The sequence below is a fragment of the Phascolarctos cinereus genome, unplaced genomic scaffold, assembly GCF_003287225.1.
Source record: "Phascolarctos cinereus isolate Bilbo 61053 unplaced genomic scaffold, phaCin_HiC Scaffold_4;HRSCAF=312, whole genome shotgun sequence".
NCBI classification, from domain to species: Eukaryota; Metazoa; Chordata; class Mammalia; order Diprotodontia; family Phascolarctidae; genus Phascolarctos; species Phascolarctos cinereus.
In genome coordinates this window covers 637499632-637523013 of record NW_027555847.1, presented here as the reverse complement: position 1 = coordinate 637523013, position 23382 = coordinate 637499632, and positions in this window count along the sequence as shown.

The window sequence follows — 23382 nt, the reverse complement described above, 5'->3', positions numbered from 1 at the left end:
CACTAGAGGTCCCAGTAGAAACAGAGAAGCTACTTTGTCATGTGGTCAGAAAACTAATTTCCCTCTACTTGGTTTGTATTGCTTCCCTTAAGGAAAAAAAAAAGTGACCTCCTCCTGATTTTTACATTCCTTGAATCCCAGCAGACCCATGGCTCATGACCTCTCCTCCGCCCCTTTCCTAGCCTTACCATCATGCAGGGCTTTCTGCTCTCTACCCACCCCTGCACTGCAACTCTTACTGGTTGCAGCAACTGTACTATCGGGCAGGGCCTCCTCTGTCTCCTGGATACCACTGAGGTAGATAGGGTCCACACAGATATCTGCTGCTCATGTGGAAGGCAAATTTGAGGATGGTCTGTGCTATTCCAAAAATGAGGAGATTTCCTTTGAACAAACAAATACAGCCCTGTTGTTTCTGTTTGGGATTTTTGCTTGTGTGTTTATCTTAGGATAACATGGGACAAGGTCATGGACACCAGGAAGATAATTCTACCAAGATAATTAAAGAAACTATTATACCCAGTTATGCAACATTCTGTGAAGAAAAATCTTTCAGTGGGAAAAGAATATAAGAATGTAGAAAATTCCCCAAATTTTAAAAACCAATGACCCTTTCCTAATGCAAATTATATTACATATGCACATAAGCATGTATATAAAGAATACAATAAGCTATGAATCTACCCTGTAGATTTATTCATATTATCTCATATTTTAACATTTTAATGATTTGTGATTTCTTCTCTGCAGATACTTCTACCAACCATGCAGCTATCTTATATCCCTCCTTCATAAGCCTAATTCACTGTCATAGATATTATATATTCACACTATAGAACTGCATATGTTTCAATACTCAATATATTGAAGTGTCTACAACCTAACTGATCTAGGCATACCTTCACTGGCATAAGTTGTGACCCATTTTCTGCCCATCCATCCTGAGTGATTATTATCCATATTATTCTATAATTTATTCATTCAATAAGCCTTTATTAAGAGCCCACTATGTATTAGGCAAACTGCTGAGTATTGGAGAAACCAACAAACAAACAAAAATCTCTGCCCTCGAAGAGTGTAAATTCTACTAGATGTAGGTGGAAGGGAAGGGCTCATATAACATGTAATAGGTAAACAAATACAAAAATATACAATGTAATTTCCAGGAAATAGAGAACTTTAACCATTGCGGGGCAGGAGAGGAGTCAGAATGGGTCAGTAATAGATCAGGTGGCCTTTCAGCTGAGTCTTGAAGGAAACTAGGGAATCTATGAGGCAAAGGTGAGAAAAGAGGGAATTCCAGCCTAACAACAACTAGCATTTATAAAGCACCTACTCTGTGCCAGGCACTGTGCTTAGTAAGTGTCTGAGGCTGCACTTGAACTCAAGTCTTTCTGACTCATTTTTCTATCCACTGTGCCAATGAGCCAAGACATGGAGATGGAAGATGCAATATGGAATATCATATATAAGGAACAACAAATTTGGCTAGAATATAAAGTGCACAGAGCAATGGAGAACTTAATTAATAAATTGATTGATTGAAAAGCATTTAGTAAGCACTTATTATATGCCAAGCAGAATACTATCCTATAAACCTAGAGAAGAAGGCTATAGACAGATTAGGAAGGGCTATAAATGCCAGAGGAATGTATATTTTATCCTACAAGCAAAATGAGAATCACTAGGGGTTTTTGAGTGGGCTAGTTTAACAAACACAAGAATTTGTGCTTTTGGAATATCAGTTTAATAGCTTTATGGAGAATAGGTTGGAAAGAGGAGAAACTGGAAGCAGGAAAACCAATTAGGAGGCTATTGTAACAGTCTAGGCAAGATTTGATAAAGTCCTGAACCAGTCTCCACAGGAGTGTAGAGAAAAGGATGGATACAAGATCCTGTGAAGGTCAAATCAAAGAATCAGCCAACATTATGCTGGCCTTCCTCAAGGTCTTTTCACATTTTTAGGGTACAAATGGAACATCTATTATCCTTCACTTTCTCTCATCTCCTTTTAGAATTACGTATTTCCTCAATGATAACCCCTATGTCATTGTTCTGTGCTTAAGTCATCTTTTGAATAGTATATCTGGAAGAGCAACTATGGGTGGAGCCAAGATGGCTGAATAAAGGCAGAGACTTGCCTGAGCTCTCTCCCAAACCCCTCCAAATATCTTTAAATAATGACTCTAAACAAATTCTAGAGTGGCAGAACTCACAAAAAGACAGAGTGAAACAATTTTTCAGCCCAAGACAACTTAGAAGGTCAGCAGGAAAGGTCTGTGGCACCAGGCTGAGAGAGGAGCAATCCAGCAAAAGCTGTGCCAGGACAGACCAGACCCCAGCAAACCAGGAGCAGGCCTCAGGGTGAGTGAATCAGCCATAGCAGTGGCAGTTTCCAGACCTCTCAACTCACAGCTGGTAAGGGGATTGGACAATGGGTTAGAGGTAGATTCTGTTGCATTGCCTACACTTAGATCTGGGTCACAGTCCTGGTCTTAATCCCAGTATGAGGAGGAGCACCAGCACCGCAGGGCTTGGGATCTCAGTGGAACAGGGACCCTGGTCACAGTACCAGGGTTGGAAAGAGTGCTTGTGGTCACTCACAAACCAGTAAATACATCTCTCCTAGATCATATCACCTGAAAAGAGTCAAAACTTCCAGGTCCCCAGAATTACCTCTGAAAACTGCTGCAGAAAAACACCCTGAAGCTTGGGACAATGCCCCCTCCACTTGGGAAGCAGAGCTACACTTTAGCATAGAGTTAAAAGTCAAGAAATAGGCTGGAAAAATGAACAAACAACAGAAAAATATTCTGACCATAGAAAGTTACTACGGTGACAAGGAAGCTCAAAACACACACTCAGAAGAAGACAACAAAGTCAAAATTCCAGTATTCAAAGCCTCAAAGAAAAATATGAATTGGCCTCAGGCCGTGAAAGAGCTCAAAAAGAATTTTAAAAATCAAGTAAGAGAGGTAGAGGAAAAATTGGGAAATAAAAGTGATGCAAGAAAATAATGAAAAAAATAGTCAACAGCTTGGTAAAGGAGGCACAAAAAAATACTAAAGAAAATAAAACCTTAAAAAACAGAATAGGCCAAATGATAAAAGAAGCACAAAAATTCAATGAAGAGAAGAATGCCTTGTAAAACAAAATTGGCCAAATGGAGGAAGATAAATAAAAATTCACTGAAGAAAAATTCTACTTAAAAAGTAGAAACTGGCCAAATGGAAAAGGAAATACAAAAGCTCCCTGAAGAAAATAATTCCTTAAAAGTTAGAATTGGGCAAGTGGAAGCTAGTGACTTTATGAAACACCAAGAAACAATCAAATAAAATCAAAAGAATAAAAAAATAGAAGACAATGTAAAATCTCATTGGAAAAACAAATGACATGGAAAATAGATCCAGGAGTAATAAATTAAGAATTATTGGACTAACTGAAAGTCATGATCAAAAAAAAAGACTATACATCATCTTTCAAGAAATTATCAAGGAAAACTGCCCCAATATTCTAGAACCAGAGGGTAAAATAGAAATTGAAAGAATATACCAATCAGCTCCTGAAAGAGATCCTAAAATGAAAACTCCCAGGAATATTATAGCCAAATTCCAGACCTCCCAGACCAAGGAGAAAATACTGCAAGCAGCCCAAAAGAAATAATTCAAATCTCATGGAGCCATAGTCAGGATAACATAAGATTTAGTAGCTTCTACATTAAAGGATTGGAGGGCTTGGAAGATGATATTTCAGAGGGCAAAAGAGCTAGGATTACAACTGAGAATCACCTACCCAGCAAAACGAGGATAATCCTTCACAAATAAAAATGGATATTCAATAAAATAAAGGATTATCAAGCTTTCCTGATGAAAAGACCGGAGCTGAATAGAAAATTTGACTTCCAAATACAAGATGCTAAGGAAACATAAAAAGATAAACAGGAAAGAGAAATCATGAGAGATTTGAAAATGTTAAATTATTTATACTCCTACATGGGAAAATGATATTTATAATGCCTAAAAACTTTCTTATTAGGGCAGTTAGAAGGAGTACTTATTAAGCAGAAAACAGAGGTATGAGTTGAATGTGATAGCATGATTATCAATTAAGGGATGAGAAAGAAGAATGTGCTGGTAAAAGGGGAGAGGGAGAGGGAGAATAGGAGAAACTATCTGACATAAAAGGAGTCTGAAAGAGATTTTATGTGGGAAGTGGATAGGGGAGTACATGAACCTTACTCTCAGCAGAATTGGCTCAAAGAGGGAATACACTCAGTTGAACGTAGAAATCTATTTTACCATACAGAAAAGTAGGAAAGGAAGGAGATAAGAGAAGGGGAGCAGAAAGCCGATAGAAGAGAGGGCAGTTTGAGGGAGATAAAAGTCAGAAGCAAAACACTTCTAAGAATGGACAGGGTAAACAGAGAGAGAAAATAGGATAAACAAGGGGGAAATGGGATGGAGGGAAGTACATAGTTGGTATTCATTACTATGAAAAATAATTTTTATTGTGAGTTTCTCTGATAGAGTTTATTTCTCAAAACTGAATCAAGTTTATAGAAATAAGATCCATTCCTCAATTGATAACTGGTTAAATGATATAAACAGGAAGTTTTCAAAGTAATCAAAGTTATCTATAGTCCCATGAAGAAATACTCTAAATCACTATTGATGAAAGACATGCAAATTAAAACAACTCTGAGCTACTGCTTCACACCTGTTACATTGGTTAATATGACACAAAAGAAAAATGACCAATGTTGGAGGGGATGTGGGAAAATAAAAAACACTAATGTACTATTGGTGAAGTTGTATACTGATTCAAACATTTTGGAGAGCAATTTGGAACCATGCCCAAAGGACTATAAAGCTACTCTTTGACTAAAAATACCACTAGTAGGTCTTCATCCCAGAAATGGAAAAAAAAAAAAGGAAAAGGATCTGTGCACAAAAATATTTATAGCAGCTCTTTTAGTGATAGCAAAGAACTGGAAATTGAGAGGATGCCCATCAACTGGAGAATGGCTGGACAAGTTGTTCTATGTGATTGTGATGGAATACTGTTGTGCTTTAAGAAATGATGAGCAAGATGCTCTTAGAAAAACCTGGAAAGACTTACATGAACTGATGCAAAATGAAATGAGCAGAACCAGGAGAACATTGTACATAGTAACAGCACTGTTGTATAATGATCTGCTATGAATAACTTAGCTAGTCTCAGTAATACATTGATCCAAGACAATTCTGTAAGTCTTGTGATGAAAGGTACTGTCCATTGCCAGAAAAAGAACTGGTAGAGCCTGAGTGCAGATCAAAGATATTTTTCTTTACTTTCTTCATTTTTCTTGTGGTTTTTTTTTGCTATGTTTTCTTTCACAGAATGACATATGCTAATGTGTTTTGCGTGACTATGTATGTATAACCTATGCCAAATCACTTGTCTTCTCAATAGGGAGGTAGGGAAGGGAAAGAAAGAATTTGGAACTCAAAATCTGAAGGAAAAAAGAATGTTAAAAATTGTTAAAAAATGTAATTGGGGAAAATAAAATATTAAATAAGAATATTATATTAGATTCAATTCAGTTCAACATTTAGTAAGAGCCTATAACATGCAAGGCACTATACTAGATATGGGAAACACAAAGACAAAACTTAAACAGTCTCTGCCCATTAGGAAGCTACAGAACAAATAAGCATGTTATTTTTGTTTGTGTGATAATGTAGTATATGTACATAAACATGTATGCAGAGATATACATATATGTGTGTGTGTGTGTGTGTGTGTGTGTGTGTGTAACAAGCCTATTTAAGAAATGCAAGGAGTTGTCTATGAGGAACTTCCTCTACCAATGTAGATGGATACCTTCTCTGCAACTGAAAGTCTTAAAGAGTTGCCTGGATCACTTAAAAAGTGATTGTTCTAAGATATCACAACATCACTCAGTAAGTAACATGCTCAGGGTCACACAGACAGTATGAGACTTGTGTAGGAATTAAACCCAGGTCTTCCCAACTTCAAGGCCTATTATCTATCAACTATTCTACACTAGTATGTATTATATATTATGATGCCTTAATCAATCACTCACTCAATAAGTATTTATGAAGCACCTCCTACATACCAAATACTTTGTTAGGGGCTAGGGATCAGTACAAAGAATGAAATAATCATAAATAAACATGCCACCTTACTGATATATATCAGGCATTTAAACACAACTCTGAGTGATGTTGTGATATCTTAGAACAATCACTTTTTAAAGAATGCATCTTGGACTACCTGTAATAAATCCCTACTCTGAAGTGTGTTCCGAGTACAGCCATATACAACCACAATCACCATTCACCATCCTACACACTTTCTTATGGATCAGCATATAAGGTAAAACACATAGAATTTGCCCACATAAGGAAAAACTCCCCACGGTACCCACTCAGCAGCAGCTGTATCCTTGTCCAAATCCTAAAGGCTAACAGTGCAATTTTTCTCTCTGCTGAGAAGCTAAGAGGTTACAGGGCAACAAGCTTACAAACAGTCACCTTCACCAGCTACAGTAGCAGTATTTGTTTTAATTTACTATCCCAGCCAAACACCCCTGGAAAACAATACTATCATTGCGCAGTGTATCTATTCCACTGGGTTCCTCCAGCTATCATGCTAACAGGCATCGTGCCCACTGAAACTCTTAATATTAACTAATGACCATGAGAATCCCCCACTAACATCCTACCCAGCTATCTAGTTTCAGTGTGGAGGTGACCTTGGCTTCTTGCATACTATGTCAATGGATTATAAGCTCTGGCAAGGAGCTGAGCAACTTCAGGCATAGATCCAGTGACAGAGCAGCCTAGCTAAGAGAATGGAGACTCATCAGGAATAGAGCTACTGGATAATTTTTTTAAAATTTGGTTTTGGCTAAGGTAACTTGTGAAACTGTCTATTAAGGCAAAGTAGGTCTGAAATATATGTCAGTAGAGGGAGGCATGAATGGGATTTAGAACCAGATTCTTAAAACTTTTTATATGTCATGAACTGCTTTGGCAGTCTGGTAAACACTAAGAACCTCTTCTCAGGGACCATAATGCTTTTAAATGTACAAAATAAAACCATAGTAATACAAAGGAAACTAATTACATTAAAATACAGTTATCAATTTTTTTTTGGAAAAAAGTTCACCAGCCCGAGGTTTAAGAATCCCTGGTTTAGATTAGAAAGTAGATTAGGTACATTCTGCTTGGATCCCAGAGGGCAGAATTAGCAGCAAGGAGTAGGGTAGATTTACTTTGGATAGGAAAAACAAACAACTTTCCAAGTATTAGAGTCAGTCAGTCAAACTGTGCTGAGCACTAAAGATACAATGAAAGGCAAAAGACAGTCCCTAAACTTCAAGGAGCTTCCAATCTAATAGATATCCAAAAGTAGACTGTATCATCTTTGATGGTAGATGGCTCTACCAAACTATTGATTTTTAAAGGAAAGGCTGAATGACCATTTGTTGGGAAAGTTGCTGAGTGGATTCTTGGCAAGGTATAGGTCACACAGTCTCTGAAATCCCTTCCAACTTTGTGAGTCTATGAGACTCTGGAGTCCCAATATTTATTTGAAATCACCTGGAGTCATCATAGATCTTTGGAAGTATTGAAGCAAGATGACAATGATGATGATGATGATGAAGGTGAGGAGGGGGAGGAGGAGGAGGAGGATGAAAAAAGAAAACCCAACTAGCTAATTTACTGTAAATTGGAAGTGCTGATCACCTAATAATCCCAAGAGCCACTTTCAAAATATAACAAAACTAAAAAGTCACCAATGCTATATCTTCATTGTTAAAATCTTAATCTTTAGGAGAGTAGATTCTAGGAAGATGGCAAAGTAGGTCAGAAAACTTTTGCCTCTCCAAATTTCTTCCACAAAAAAAGATAGAACATCACCTCAGAGGGAATATAGAGCAGTGGCAATAAACAAAAGTCAGGGTAAAGCAGTTGTTCTCTAAAACTTAAGAAGACCCCTAGGAAAGACCTGACCTCCAGGGCAGGAGTTTCCACCTAAGTGAAGTGCAAACACCACTAGGACAACTCTGTAGAATCAACAAACAAGCCCTGGGAGCAGCAGGGGTTGGGGCGGCAGCCTCAGCCTTAGAAACTTCTATCTCACAGACAGTGTAGGGGGGAAGAGGTCTGACAGCTGAGTAGCAGAAGGTTAAAGGACCTTCCACTGTTGAGGGATGCCACGCATAGCTGTAGTGACCAGATGAGTCCTAGGCTGGGCTCCTGCTGAGGGGACAAGGAGCTAGCACACACCTGGTGAGTGCAGCAGCAGAGGGGTGGAGACCCTGCTAGTGTGGGCACTTGCAGGAGAGCAGAGTCTCTGATTTCAGTTCCAGGGCAGAGAGGACAGCTGTAGTTTGCAGCCACCAGAGCAACCCACAGGAAGCAAGATCATTTGCAGGACAGTGTGGCTAGGGGCCTTAGCTGTGGCTTAGGAGTGAAGAGGAGAGTCCAAGACTGAGCTCCAGGATAGATCTCAGAAAATAACGGTAAGAAGGGCATGAGGCTTGGGGTATCATTCACTATACCTCAGGATTAGAACTTGATTACACTAATAGGCACTAAAAAATAAAATAGAAAAAAAGAAAGAAAAAAATAAAATAAAATAGATAAAAATGAATAAGCAAAGAAGAAAGAACCCAACCATAGGTAGCTACTATGGGGATAGAGAAGATCTGAGTTCATATTCAGAGGAAGATAATGAAGCTAAAAAAGCCACTCCTTTCTCATATGAAAAATGTCAAATGGTCTCAACCACAAAAAAAGAGTTCTTAGAAGAACTTCAAAAGAACTTTAAAAATCAAATTAGGAAAAATTAGAAAAAATAAGAGCAATCCAAGAAAATCAAGAAAATTATGAAAAGGAAGTCAACTAACTTGAAATAGAGAATCAAAAACTTAAGGAAAAAATAATTCCTTGAAAATTAGAATTGGGCAAAGGGAAGCCAATGACATTCTAAGACATCAAGAAATAATGAAACAAAATCAAAATATGAAAAAAGAGAAGGGGATGTGAAATATCTCATTAGAAAAACAACTGATTTTGGAGAAAAGATTAAAGAGAAATAAAATAAGAATAGTCAGACTACCTGAAAATTATTATTTGATAAACAAAAAGAATCTTGATACAATATTACAAGAAATTATAAAGGAAACTTTCCCTGAAGTTCTAGAACAATAAGGCAAAGCAAAAATAGAAAAAATCCACAGATCACTACCTGAAAGAAAGCCCAGGAATATCATAGCCAAGTTTCAAAGATTAAGAAGAAAATACTGGAAGCAACAAGAAAAAAAATCAGGATTACTAAGACTTAGCAGCTACTATGTTGAAGGACTGTAGGTCTTGGAATACTATACTTCTTACAGCAAAAGAGTTAGGGCTATGAATAAGGGTAACTTACCCAGCAAAGTTGATATATAATCCTGAATGGAAATAAATTGACATTTAATGAATTGAAAGACTTTCAGGTATTTGTGACAAAAAATAGCAGAACTTACAGGAAAATTTGATATATGGCATCCAGGAGAAATATAAGGTAAATATTAAAAACCAATTATAAGGGATTCAATAACATCAAATTGTTTACTTCTTATAGGTGAAATATTATCAGTACTTTTATGACTGTCATCATTATTTGGATAATTTGAAAAAGAAAAGGCTTGGCCTGAGCTAAGTATGATGTGGTGATTCTAAAAAAAAATAAAATAAAACTGCATAGGGAGAGATAAAAAGGAGTAATTATCTCATATAAATAAGTGATAAAAGGAAAAATTGATGCAGAAGAAGTTAGCAGGGGCTAGGCTATGTAGTGCCAGAACTATACTCTCATCAGGAATGTGTTAAAGAGGGAACAGCATATATACTTAGATAGATAGATAGATAGATAGATAGATAGATAGATAGATATATGTGTGTATGTATATGTGTGTGTGTGTATATATATATGTATATGTGTGTATATATGTACATACATACATATATATATATATATATATATATATATATATATATATATACATGAGTATAAAAGTCTTCTAAATTCAGAAAGAAATAAGAAGGCAAGGGATTAGGGTGGGAGGAGAAGATAAGGGAGGGACTCTTGGAGGGGTGAGTAGGTTAAGGAATAAAAGGGCAAGGTACTGGGTAAATGCAAAGCAGAGGAATGAAGACAGATAGGAATATGGTAAGAAGGATAGTGAATAAAAAAAGGAAGGAGGAAAATACACAACTAGTAATTATAGCTTAGAATGTGAATGGGATGAATTTACCCATAAAATGGAAACTAATAGCAGATTAAAAATTTGAATTCAACAATATGTTGCTTTCAGGAAACCTATAAAAATGAGAGATACACACAAAGATGAAATGAAGGACAGGAGTAGAATTTATTATGGAAAAAAAGCAGGGGTAGTAATCATGATCTCAGACAAAGTTAAAGTTAAAATAAACTTAAACAAAAGTGAAAAATTGAGAAACTACACTATGTGTCAGCAACATTATTCAATATTGTTTTAGACAATGTAAAATACCTAGACGGTACAAAATACCTGAGTGTCTACCTGCCAAAATAGACACAGGAGCTATATGAACATAAACATAAGACACTTTTTGTACAAATAAACTCAGATCTAAATAATTGAAGTAATATTTATTGTTCATGGGCAGGTGAAGCCAATGTTTTAGAAATTACAATTTTTACCTAACTAGTCTATTTATGTAATGCCAGCCCAATTAAATTACTAAAAAAAAATCTTACTGAGTTAGAAAAAATATTAACAAAGTTCATTTGGAAGAACAAAAGGTCAAGAATTTCAAAGAAATCAGTGGGGTAAAAGATGTAACAGAAGCATATTCAGTAGTATCAGACCTTCAACTATATTATAAGGTGAGAGTACCATTGAAGTATAAAATGGATAATTTTGATTACTTTAAGTTAAAATTGTCTTGTATAAATAAAATCTATGCAGCCAAGAACAGAAAGAATGCAGAAAAACGGGAAAAACTTTCATAGACAATCTCTCAGATAGGATGTGATTGGGTTGGAATATTGCTATGGCATGAGAAATGATGAACTGGTTAATTTAGAAAAACATGGAAAGACCTGGACTTATGAAGGAAGATGCTATCTACCTTCATAGAAAGATGACAATTAGAAATAAGCATAGTACAGTCTTACACATATGTATATATGTGTATATTTATAGATATCTCTGTGTGTGTATGTGTGTGTTGTGTGTGTGTGTGTAGAGAGAGAGAGATCCATGCTTAACTGTAGCCTTCTTTAGGGTAGAGGTGGGAGGAGGGAGGGGAAAAAATAAAGTAAAAAGAGCACAGCAGAGAACAAAAGAAAACCTACAAGGAAGCAAAGAAAAGCTGGCCTGGCTTTGCATAGTATTTACTATATAGGCTTTCCTGAAATGAAAATTTATTGTTTTATATTGAATCCTCTCTTAGGTTCTACTGTGTACATGGAAATGTTGTTGTTGTTTTTTTCCTTTTCTCATTTTCTATGTAAGTTTAAAATAAATTTTAAAATTTACAAAAAAAGTATCTTAATCTTTAGGTAGCTTCTTAAATATGCTCAACAATGACAATAAAAGATTTGGGGGAAGTGTCTGTATACATCAAGAATAATTTGTTTGAAAGAATTTTAGGTGTTGGTATACTCAAATACTCAAATATCAGACATTAGAAATAATTTGTTATTACTGGTTGGTTACTTAGTTCTCTTCTTACTTATTTCTAGGTAAAAGAGGAGCGAAGGGGTTTGATATTGTAGATATATCCCAGATCTCTCAGCCTCTGACAAGAGTCTAGGAGCCAACAGTCATCATACAGTCTTCCTTGGCAATAATTACCACTAATGTAAAACTATGTACTCTTGAAAAGCATATGTAGGCAAATAGACCCTAACATAGGACCTCATTCTCCCAAGGATATAAATAAGACAACTTTTTCTAAGAGTGACTGAAGCCCTCAGCTCTGGACAGGTCAAATGATATTTATACACCAAAGGTTCGGTTTAATCCAGTGAAAGCAATGATAGGTACTGAATGAGTAGAAGGACCACATTCTGTAGCACCAATCAATAAATAAGCATTTATTAAGCACCTACTATTTACAGGCATGGTAATAAGTTCTGGAAATACAAATTTAAAATCAAAACAATCCCTACCGTCAAGAAACTTCTATTTTTATGGGGAGACAACATGAATAAGTGAATGAATGAAGAATGAATGAATATTTGCTAAGCAAGCACTGTGTGCTAAATACAGTGCAAAAATGATAGAAATAAAAATAGAAAATGAGACACTCCCTCTCTCAAGGACCTGGAATTCTAATGTGTAGGAGGGATCTGCTACAAGGCAGATTGAAGAGTCTAGTAGTCCTTAGCTTCAGAAGATAGAACTTCAACTGATTCTTCACAGAAACCAAGGATTCTGAGAGATAGAGCACATGGAAGAGAGTAATTATGTAAGAAGGAAGGAACAGTAGTTTGCAGTTAAAATGTGAAGAGTATTCAATGACAAACAGGATATTTTATTTGATTCTAGAGGTAGTAGGGAATGACTGAATTTTATTGAATAGGAGGTAATATGGTGAGAACTTCACTTTAGGAAAATCATTTTGGCAGCTGTGTGGAGGATAGATTGGAGTGAGGAGAGACTTGAGGCCAGAAGGCCATTACAATAGCATAGAAAAGAGGTGAAAGAGCCTTGTATGTGACTATGTTAGTAGAAAGAAAGAGATATACACAAGACACACTGTAGAATAGGAACTGACAAGGTCTGACAAGCGATTGAATATGTGGAGAGAGAATGAGGAAGCAAGAATGAGACAGAGATTGTGACCCTGGGTACTGGAAGGAATGTGGTACCTCAAAAAAAAGTGTAAAAGTTTTAAAGAGGAATGGTTTCAGAGGGAAAGATAATGAGTTCTGTTTTGGACATGTTGAGTTTTAGGTGCCCTTGGAATATCCACTTCAAAATTCCAATAAGTAACTGATGATGTAGACTTGAAGCTTAAGAAAGAGGTATTGCTTAACACTGGTAAACTGAGTCATCCAACTATTCCATGCCAACCACATGTAATCAGTGAGGTCCTTCAGTTTCCTAGTATTTATTTCTGTAGATGCCCATAATCTCATGGTGCATATCCTTCACAGCTATAGCTTCTGTTTCTCTGACTTCCCAATGAGAGAAGGAAGGGAAAGGGATAGAGATACACATTTATTAAGCACCTACTATGCCAGACACTGTGCTAAGTGCTTTACAAATATTATATCATTTGATCCTCATAACACCCTTGTAAGGTAGGTGCTGTTATTATCCTCATTTTACAGATGAGGAAACTGAGGCAGACGGAAGTTAAGTGGCTTGCCCAGGATCACTCAGCTAGTGTCTGAAGCCAGATTTGAACTTAGGTGTTTCTGATTCCTGCATCAGTGCTCTTTGTCTTGTACTAACCCAGTTGCTTGTGCAGCCATTGACCAATGGTGCCAGTAAGAATAGAGGATGACTCATTGGCAGGGAGGCTTCTCATGATGCTTCCTATGCAGTGTCATTGCTACACAGTTCTTCTAAAGGATACAGTACTTTGGTAACTTCATCCTCCACAGCCTTCCAAAGGGATCGTACTTCCTATCTAAACCAAGAAGAAGGGGTTGGTTTTCCTATAAACAGTACACAACTACACATGTCCTTACAGCTTCTAATTATTGATGCGATGTAGACTAGTCTAAGAGCATTTTATTATTACAAGTATTTATGAGTATTTGCTGTGCTCAGGAAGATAGGAGATAGAAGAACTGAATGCTGTTTTCTAATGCCAAAATTACCATGAAGGAGGGGATAGGAGGTGGACAACAAAGGCAGGTAGTGAATAGCCAGTTGACTTCTGGGCTACTTCAATAATACCTTGTACACAGTAGGTGCTCAAGAAATGTTTATTGATTGAATGAAATCTCTATAACATAAGAGCTAGTGGGGAAAAGGAGCAAGAGGGATCCTCATCAAAGAAACTGAGCTACAGTTCTGCCCAAAGTTCCAGGAACCATTGCAGTAGTTTAAACCTCTAAAGTACATATTTGTGAGCACTTTGGTACACTGTCAAAATATATAACAAGACTATTTAAGGTGAATCAATTGAATTTGGAGGAGAAAAAGAGTTAACACATAACAAGATTATAATCTAAATGTTGGGTTTATTCATAATTTGAATTTGAAGGGATTTGAGAGGTTGTGTTAGGCAATAATTTATTTGAATCCTGGGAGGCTATATGGTAGGCAACAAGTGATGTAGTCTTGCTACTGATGTAGCAATTGTAACAACTGATGTAGTCTTGGACTATCTAAGGCATCCATGAGACTTTACATGAGTGGCCATCTGGAACAGACAGGCTACTCCAAGGAGATAAAGGACATAGATAGATAGATAGATAGATAGATAGATAGATAGATAGATAGATAGATGATAGATAGATATAGATATATACACACATAAATATATGTGTACATATGTATATGTAGGATACACATACATATACACACACATATATAGGTAGGATATATACACATACATATATAGTAGATAACGGAAAGGGGAACCTTGCTCATGTGTAAATTATGTACCTTAAAAAAAGTTACCTCCTGATTCAAGTACTAGCTTCTAGTCTTCTACTTGCACAAAATCAGATAGATTTTAGACTAGGACAGAAATCTTCATAGTTCAAATCTTAACTAAATCAATTGTTCATTCATTCTGTCAAAGAAAATGAATTAAACACCTAATATGCACAAGGAAGGTGCTAAGCACTAAAAAAGATACAATGATAAACAAGGCAGTTGGATACTGTCTCAACATCCCTGAAAGCCACAGATATGCAGAATCTCAGTTTGAAGTTTTCTCAGAAGCTATCTAGTCCAACCCATTCCTTAACAAGAATCCTGACTTCATACCTAATGAATGAGCCTCTAGTCTTTGCTTTAAAACCTCAGGTGAGCATTTACCCTCTACCTCCCACCATTGCCCATTCCATTTGTGAACAGCTCTGTTAGGAAGGTTTTTTGTCCCCACCTCCCACCCCCTGCCTTCATCAGGCCTAAATTGATCTCTTTGTAACTCTCATTCATTGCTCTTAGTATTATCCTCTAGAGCCAAGTAGAGTAAGTTTAATCCATCTTTCACCTGACAGCTTTCAAATACTTACAGACCATTATATCCTAGGCCTGAGGTGATACAATGGCTAGAGCACTGAACCTAGACCCCACCTCAACACCTCCCTCCTAGAGTTGTTCCCATGATCAGATGAGATAATATTTGTAAAGTGCTTTGTAAATCTTAAAGCCTTATATAAATGCTAGCTATTTATTATTATTATTATTATTATTATTATTATTATTATTATTATTATTATTATTATGTCCCCTCTTAAGTCTTGATATATCCAGGCTAAGCCTCCCTAGTTCCTTTAACCAATCCTATTGTAACCTAAACTTGAGGTGACATTTCTATACATGATGACTTCAAAGTGACAAGTTCCATTCAGCTTCTGCTTGAATTCTTCCAGTATGAAAGAACTCATTATCTATAAAGTCAGGCCATTCCATTGTTAGATAGCTTTAATTGGTAGGAAGTTCTTTCTTCTGTTAACTCAAAATCTGTCTTCTCTAGTTTCCAACCAGATAGTCAGTCTTAAACATTTACTAAGTGCCTACTATGTACTAAGCACCAGGGATACAAAGAAAGGCAAAAGGCATCCCCTGCCCCAGAGAAGCTCACATGCTAATGAGGGAGACTACATGGAAATAATATGTACAAACAAGCTATTCATAGCAAAATGGGAAATAATCAACAGAGGGAAGGAGATAGAATTAAGGGAAATTGGGAAAGACCTCCTGTAAAATGTCGCAATTAACCTGGGACTGGAAGAAGCCAGAGAAGCCAAGAGGTAGGAAATGAGGAGGGAGAGCCTTCCAGGCATGGAGGACAGACGAGAAAATGCCTGAAATTAAGAGACAGTGTTTTGCTCAAGGCCAGTGTCACTGGATTAAAGAGTACATGAAGGCGGGGCAGTTCAGGAAATGTCTCAGACATTTCCTAACTGTATATAACACTAGGAAGTCACAACTTCAACTGCCTCCAAAAAACAAAAAAGAGTACATGGAGGGTAGGGAAGAGCAGCATAAGGTGTAATAAGACTGGAAAAATAGGAGGGTTGGGGTTAGGTTATGAAGGACTTTGAACACCAAACATAGGATTTTATAGTTTTATCTTGCAAGCAATATAGGAAGACTCAGGGTTTATGAAGAGGGGGCGGGGGAGTGACATGGTAGGGCCTGCACTTTAGAAAAAATAATTTTGGCAACTGAGTAGACAATGGATTGGAGTGTGGAGAGACTTGTTGCAGGCAAACCCACCAACAAGTTGTTGCAACATTAGGTATAAGAGATAAGGGGCTGCACCGGGGTGGTGGCAGTATCAGAAGAGGGAGAGATGGTCATATCTGAAAGATATTTACAAAGGTGAACAGGCCTTGGCAACAGACTGGATATGGGGGATGAGGGAGAGTGAGGAATGGAAGATGACACCTGGGTTGTGAGCCAAAGGGACTGTGAGAATTATGGTGCCCCTGATAGTATTAGGAAAGTCTGGATGGGAGTGTGGGCTGGGGAAAAGATAATGAGTTCAGTTTTGGACATGTTGAGTTTAAGATGTCTATAGGACACCCAGTTTGAGACTGGTCTTAGTTCTGTTTCCTGAAGCTTTAGAGAATCAGTTTGATCTCTCTTCCATATAATGCCCCTTCAAATATTTTTAAATAGGTATGTCCACACTAACTATCCTTTTAGCAATCCTTATATTATATAATTTCCATTTGTCTCATCAAAATGGTAAACCACCTCAAAATATTCTCTAACTGGTCAAATCCCTCTCAAAATGTAGTGCCAAGAACTGTATACAATCCTGCAAATATGGTTTAACCAGGGCAGAGGATCATGAGATCACCACATCTCTCACTCAATATATACTGTATTTCCATCAATGAAGCCTAAAATTACATCAACTTTTTTGTCTGATATTACAATGTTAATTCTTATTGAGTTTGCATGCAACTAAAACCCTTGGGTCCTTCACACAAGAACTATTGTCTAGCTATTACCCACCCCCCATCCCTGATTCTGTATTAGTGTAGTTGATTTTTTTAACCCAAGTGCAAGATTTTATATTTATCTCTCTCTAATTTTGTTAAATTTGGCCTGTTGCTCCATTACACCAAGATCATTTTGGATTCTATTACCCAACAAATTAACTTTTAATGTGAGCGTCAAAAAGCCTAATAAAGAATATCTGATGATACAAAATTTGAAGAAAACCTATCATTATTCCCATTTCCAGTCCATTCCCCAGGACCTTTCTCATCTCTCAAGTATTGTATATGTATCTTGGCCATGGCCTTGTGTAGATAGTATTAATAACTAATATTTGTCTGATGTCTTCATACCTAATATAATTGCATTGATAAGCTCATCAGTTTCTGATGTTGAACCATTTGCCAATACCAAAAACGTTGGTGGCAAGAACTTTCATTTCTAGGTCTTCAATAGCTTTGGCTGCAGCACTCAAAGAAGCAGTAGCCAGGTCAATTATTTCCCAGAATGATGGGACAGGTGATCCAAGAGGTGCCACACATTCCTTGTCCTCACAAGCACCTATTATGTGTTGACTCCAAATCTTGAACATACCCTGATTTCAAAATCTGCATTCTTATATTCTGCTGGTAATTATAGTATGTTCTTAGCTATGCATAATATAATAGCACAAGTATAAGGTAGGAGCATTAGAGCACTAGAGGAAAATCAGAGAAGGTGCCACCTGAGCTCTGAAACTGAGGAAGGAGTACATTCCAGACTATGCAATAGAAACAAAAAAGAAAGAAGAAAGAAAAATTCAAATAAGAAATGTTTACTTCAAGTCTAAAATATATTTGCAACATACTATGCATAGCAGTATGAACCCTGGGAAAAACAAGGAAAATGTAAGTAAGTTATAAAAAGACATATTCAAGTTTGACGTAGATGAGATGTGTCTATCAGGAATGGGTTGAAGGCCAGGGGATAAGTGAACATAGGCAGAGACAAAAAGATACTGTGAGTTTAGCAGGCAAGGTCACATTCCAAGTCATGAAAACCAGTTGAGGTCAGGCATAGCACAAAGATCAGATGAGCAGGCCAAGGTCAATATCAGAAGGTCCAAACTGTGTTCAACAAAGTGGAGGGAGGTGTTAAGAAATCCAAAACAGACAAGGAGGTGAGGTGTGAATGGGTGACAGAAAGAAATTAGGAGACAAATAATAATAGCTCACATTTCCATAAATTACAATTTACAAGGCATTTTACAAACATCATTTGATCCTCAAAGTAACCTTTTTCGGTAGGGAGAAACAAAATGTGTGTGTACATGTGCATATATGTATATGTGTGGATGTATGTGTGATTGTATGTATGTATGTATGTATGTATGTATATATGTATGTATAAACAGATGAGGCTAGTAAATGTAAGAATGAGAACTTAAACTCAGAGATAATGACTACTACTCCAGGACCTCCCTTCCAGGGTTGCACTGGATCCAGCTCTAACCAGCTTGCAAGAGCTGATTCCTCATGAACTTTCACCCCATAAACTTTCATCTAACAAACAGTGTGAGCATCAGGCAGCTGAGTACAGGAAGATTGAACGACCCTCACCCTGCCCCCTCCCATTTCTAGATGCGAACCTAGAGGTGCTGACCAGCATGATCCAGGCTGTGGCTACGGGCAAGGAGAAACAGTGAGTGCAGTACCACAGGAGGCAAGAGCATTTTCAGGACAGCATGGCTGGGGGCTGTGACTGTGGTTTAAGAGAGAAAAGGAGGGCCTGAGGCTGGGTTCCCAAAAAGAATTCCAAAAATAACAGTAAGAAGGACCTGAGGCATGGGGCACCATTACCCACAACTCAGTATTAAAACCTGATTAGAAGACTAAGCTGCTAAAAATAAAATAAAATTAAATTAAATTAAAATTAAAATGAGTAAGCAAAGGAAAAAGAACCCAACAATAAATAGCTATGATATAAAAGAAAATCTGGGTTCATATTCAGAGGAAGATAGTGAGGTTAAAAAAAAAAGCTACTCCTACCCCAAAGAGTAACATTAAATGGTCACAAACCCAAAAAGAAGAACTTATAAAAGGAATTCAAAAATCAAATAAGAGAGATAGAGGAAAATTAGGGAAAAAATTAAAAGCAATCTGAGAAAATTATGAAAAGAAAGCTAACAAATTTGAGGGGGGGGGGAAGGTCCAAAATCCTAGGGAAGAAAATTAACTTGAAAACTAAAATTGGGCAAGAGGAATCAAATGACATTAGAAGACAATAAGAAATAGTAAAACTAGGGGGAAAAAAAGAAGAGAATCTGAAACATCTCATTAGAAAAACAACTGATCTAGAGAACAGATGGAGGAGAGATAATATAAGAATTGCTGACTGTCTGAAAATTATGTTCAAAAAAGAATCTGGATACAATATCATAAGAAATAATTAAAGAAAATTGCATTGAAGTTCTAGAACAAGAGGGTAAAGTAGAAATAGAAAAACATCTACCATTCACCACCTGAAAGAGACCCCAGAAAGAAAACTTACAGGAATGTCATAGGCCAAGTTTCAAAACTCCCAGCTTAAGGAAAAAATATTGTGAGCTACAAGGAAAAAACAATTTAAATACTGTGGAGATACAATCAGGATTTCACAAGATCTAGCAACTTCTACAGTAAAAGACCATAGGTCTTGGAACATTATATTTTGAAGAGCAAAAGAGCTCAGGTTATGACCAAAAATAACCTACCCAGCAAAGTTGAATATGATCCTGCATGGAAAAAAAAATGGACATTTGACAAACTGAAAAGCTTTCAGATATTTGCAAAAAAAAAAAAATCGATCTCAATGGGAAATTCAATATAAAAGATCCAGAACAAATATAAGGAAAACATTAAAGACTAACTATAAGGCACTCATTAAGTTCAAACTATTTACTTCTTAAACATGAAAATGTTATCAGTATTCTTAAGACTGTCATCATTGTGTAGTTTGAAAAAAAAAGGTTAGAGCTGATTTGCATATGATGGGTTGATTCTAAAAAACAAAACTGGTAGAAAAAGGTAAAAAGGATCAATTATCTCATAAAAATGGGGCATGAAAGGAAGAAATGATACAGAGGAAGCAGATAAGAGCGGAGAGCTGGCAGTGTTGGAACCCTAATCTCATCAGATATGGGCTAAAGAGGGAACAACATACATCAAAAAGGACATAAAAAGGCTTCTAAACTTATAAAGAAATAAGAGGACCAAGGGACAGGATAAGGGAGGGATTTTCAGAAGGGTGTTAAGATTTTTTGGGGGGAGGAGAAGATAATGTAATTGGCATAGGATAAAAAGAGAGGCTGAGAAGAACAGTGAATAAAACTAAGATGGAGAGAAATTCACAAATAGTTATTATAACTTTGAATGTGAATGGGATAAATTCACCCATAAAATGATCCATAGCAGAATGGATTAAAAATCAGAATCCAACAATATGTTGTTTACAAGAAACACATTTTAGAATGAAAGATATGCACAGAGTTAAAATGAAGGGTTGGAGTAGAATTTATTATGCTTCAGCTGATGCGAAAAAGGCAGGGGGGCAATCATGATCTCAGACAAAGTTAAGACTAAAATAGATTTAATTAAAAGAGATAAACCGGGTAACTACACTTTGATAAAGGGTACCATAAACACTGAAGCAGCATCAATACTGAATGTATGTGCACCAAATACTATAGCATCTAAATTTTTAAAAGAAAAGTTAAATGAATTATAGGTAAAGATAGATAGTAGTACATTCATAGTGGGGGACTTTAATCTTCCCCTCTCAGAACTAGATAAATCTAACCAAAAAATAAATAAGAAACAGGTCAAGGAAGTGAATAGAATTTCAGATAAGTTAGATGCAATAGATATCTGGAGAGAATTTAATGGAAATAGAAAAGAATATACTTTTTTCTCAGTGGTTAATGGTACCTTTACAAAGATTGACCATATATTAGAATATAAAAATTTTATAGTTTTTTGGGGTTTTTTTGTTTTAGTTTTTAGGCAATTGGTGTTAAGTGACTTGCCCAGGGTCACATAGCTAGAAAGCATCAAGTATTTGGTCTGAGGCTGGATTTGAACTCAGGTCCTCCTGACTTCAGGGCTGGTGTTCTATCCACTGCTCCACCTAGCTGCCCCTTAAAAATTTTATAGTTAAAAGCAGAAATACTAAAAGCATTCTTTTAAGATCACAGTGCAATAAAAATCATATTTAATAAGGGACCATGGAAACATAGATTAAAAACTAATTTGGGATTAAACAACCCAATCTTAAAGAATGCATTGGTTAAAGAACAAACCATAGGAACAACCAATAATTTCATTAAAGAGAATGACAATAATGAGACAAAATATCAAAATCTATGGGGTACAGCAAAAGCAATAATCAGAGAAAAATGACCTCTAAATGCTTGCATCAATAAAATAGAGAAAGAGCAGACCAATGAACTGAATATGCAATTAAAAAAAAAACTAGGAAAAAAAAACTAAAAATCTTTTATTAAACACTAAATTGGAGATTGTAAAACTTAAAGTTGAAATTAATAAAATTGAGTGTAAAAAAATTGAATAAAACTAAGAGTTGGTTTTATGGGGGAAAAACAATAAAATTGATAAATTATTGGTTAATGTGATTTTTAAAAATAGAGAAGAAAGCCAAATCATTAGTATTAAAAATTAAAAGGATGAATATACCACTAATGAAGATGAAATCTGAAATTAAAGTAATTATATAAAGTAATACAATATTATTTTGCCCAATTATATGCCAATAAATTTAATAATTTAAATTAAATGGAAGACTATTTACAAAAATATAAATTGCATAGATTAGCAGAAGAGGAAATAGAATATCAAAATAGACCTATTTTAGTAAAAGAAATTGAACAGAACATAAATGAGCTGCCTAAGAAAACAGCTCCAGAACCAGATGAATTTACAAGTGAATTTTGTTGAACATTTAAAGGTTAACTAATTCCAATATTAAAAAAAATTATTTGGAATAATAGGCAAAGAAGGATCCTACCAAGCTCCTTCTATGAAACAACTACGATACTGATACCTAAACCAGGAAGAGTAAAACAGAGAAAGAAAATTATAAACCAATTTCATTATTAAATATGGATGAAAAATCCTAAATAAAATATTAGCTAAAAGTTTACAAAAATATATTACAGATATTATACATTATGACCAAGTGGCAGGAATGCAGGGATGATTTTACATAAGGAAAATTATTAACATAATTGATTATATATCAATAACAAAAGTTTTTAAAATATCATATGATTATATCAATAGATGCAGAAAAAGCTTCTGATAAAGTACAACACTTGTTTCTATTAAAAAACACTTGAAAGCATAGGCATAAATAGATTTTTTTTAAGCTGACAGAAAGTATTTACCTAAAACCATAGGCAAATTTGTAATGGAGATTAACTAGAAGCCTTCCCAGTAAAATCAGGTGTCACCCATATTATTCAATTTTATATTGGAAATCCTAGCAATAGCAACAAGAAAAAAGAAATAGAAAGACTAAGAATAGGGAATGAGGCAACATAACTATTTCTTTTTGTAGATGATATGATGATATACTTGGAAAATCCCAACGACTCAACTAAAAAGTTAGTTGAAGCAATTAATAATTTTAGCAAGGTAGCAGGACATAAAGTAAATTCACTTCAAATCCGGCCTCAGACACATAACACTTACTAGCCATGTGACCCTGGGCAAGTCACTTAACCCTACTGCCTAGCCAAACAAAAAAAAGTAAATTCACACAAATCATCATCATTCCCATATATCATAAACAAAACTCTGCAAGAAGAGATAGTAAGAGATATTCCATTTAAAATAATTCTAGACAGTATAAAATACCTGAGAATACACCTACCATTACAAACCCAGGAGCTGCATAAACAAAATTATTTTTTAAAAAATCCCTTTTTATACAAATAACATCAGATTTAAATAATTGAAGAAATAATAATTACTCATGGATAAGCAGGGCCAACATAATAAAAATTACAATTTTACCTACACTAATTTATATATTCAATCCATTCCAATTAAATTTTAAAAAAAAATTTACTGAATTACAAAAAATGAATAACAAAATTCATTTGGAAGAACAAAAAGTTAAGAATATCAAAGGAAATAATTTTTTTAAAT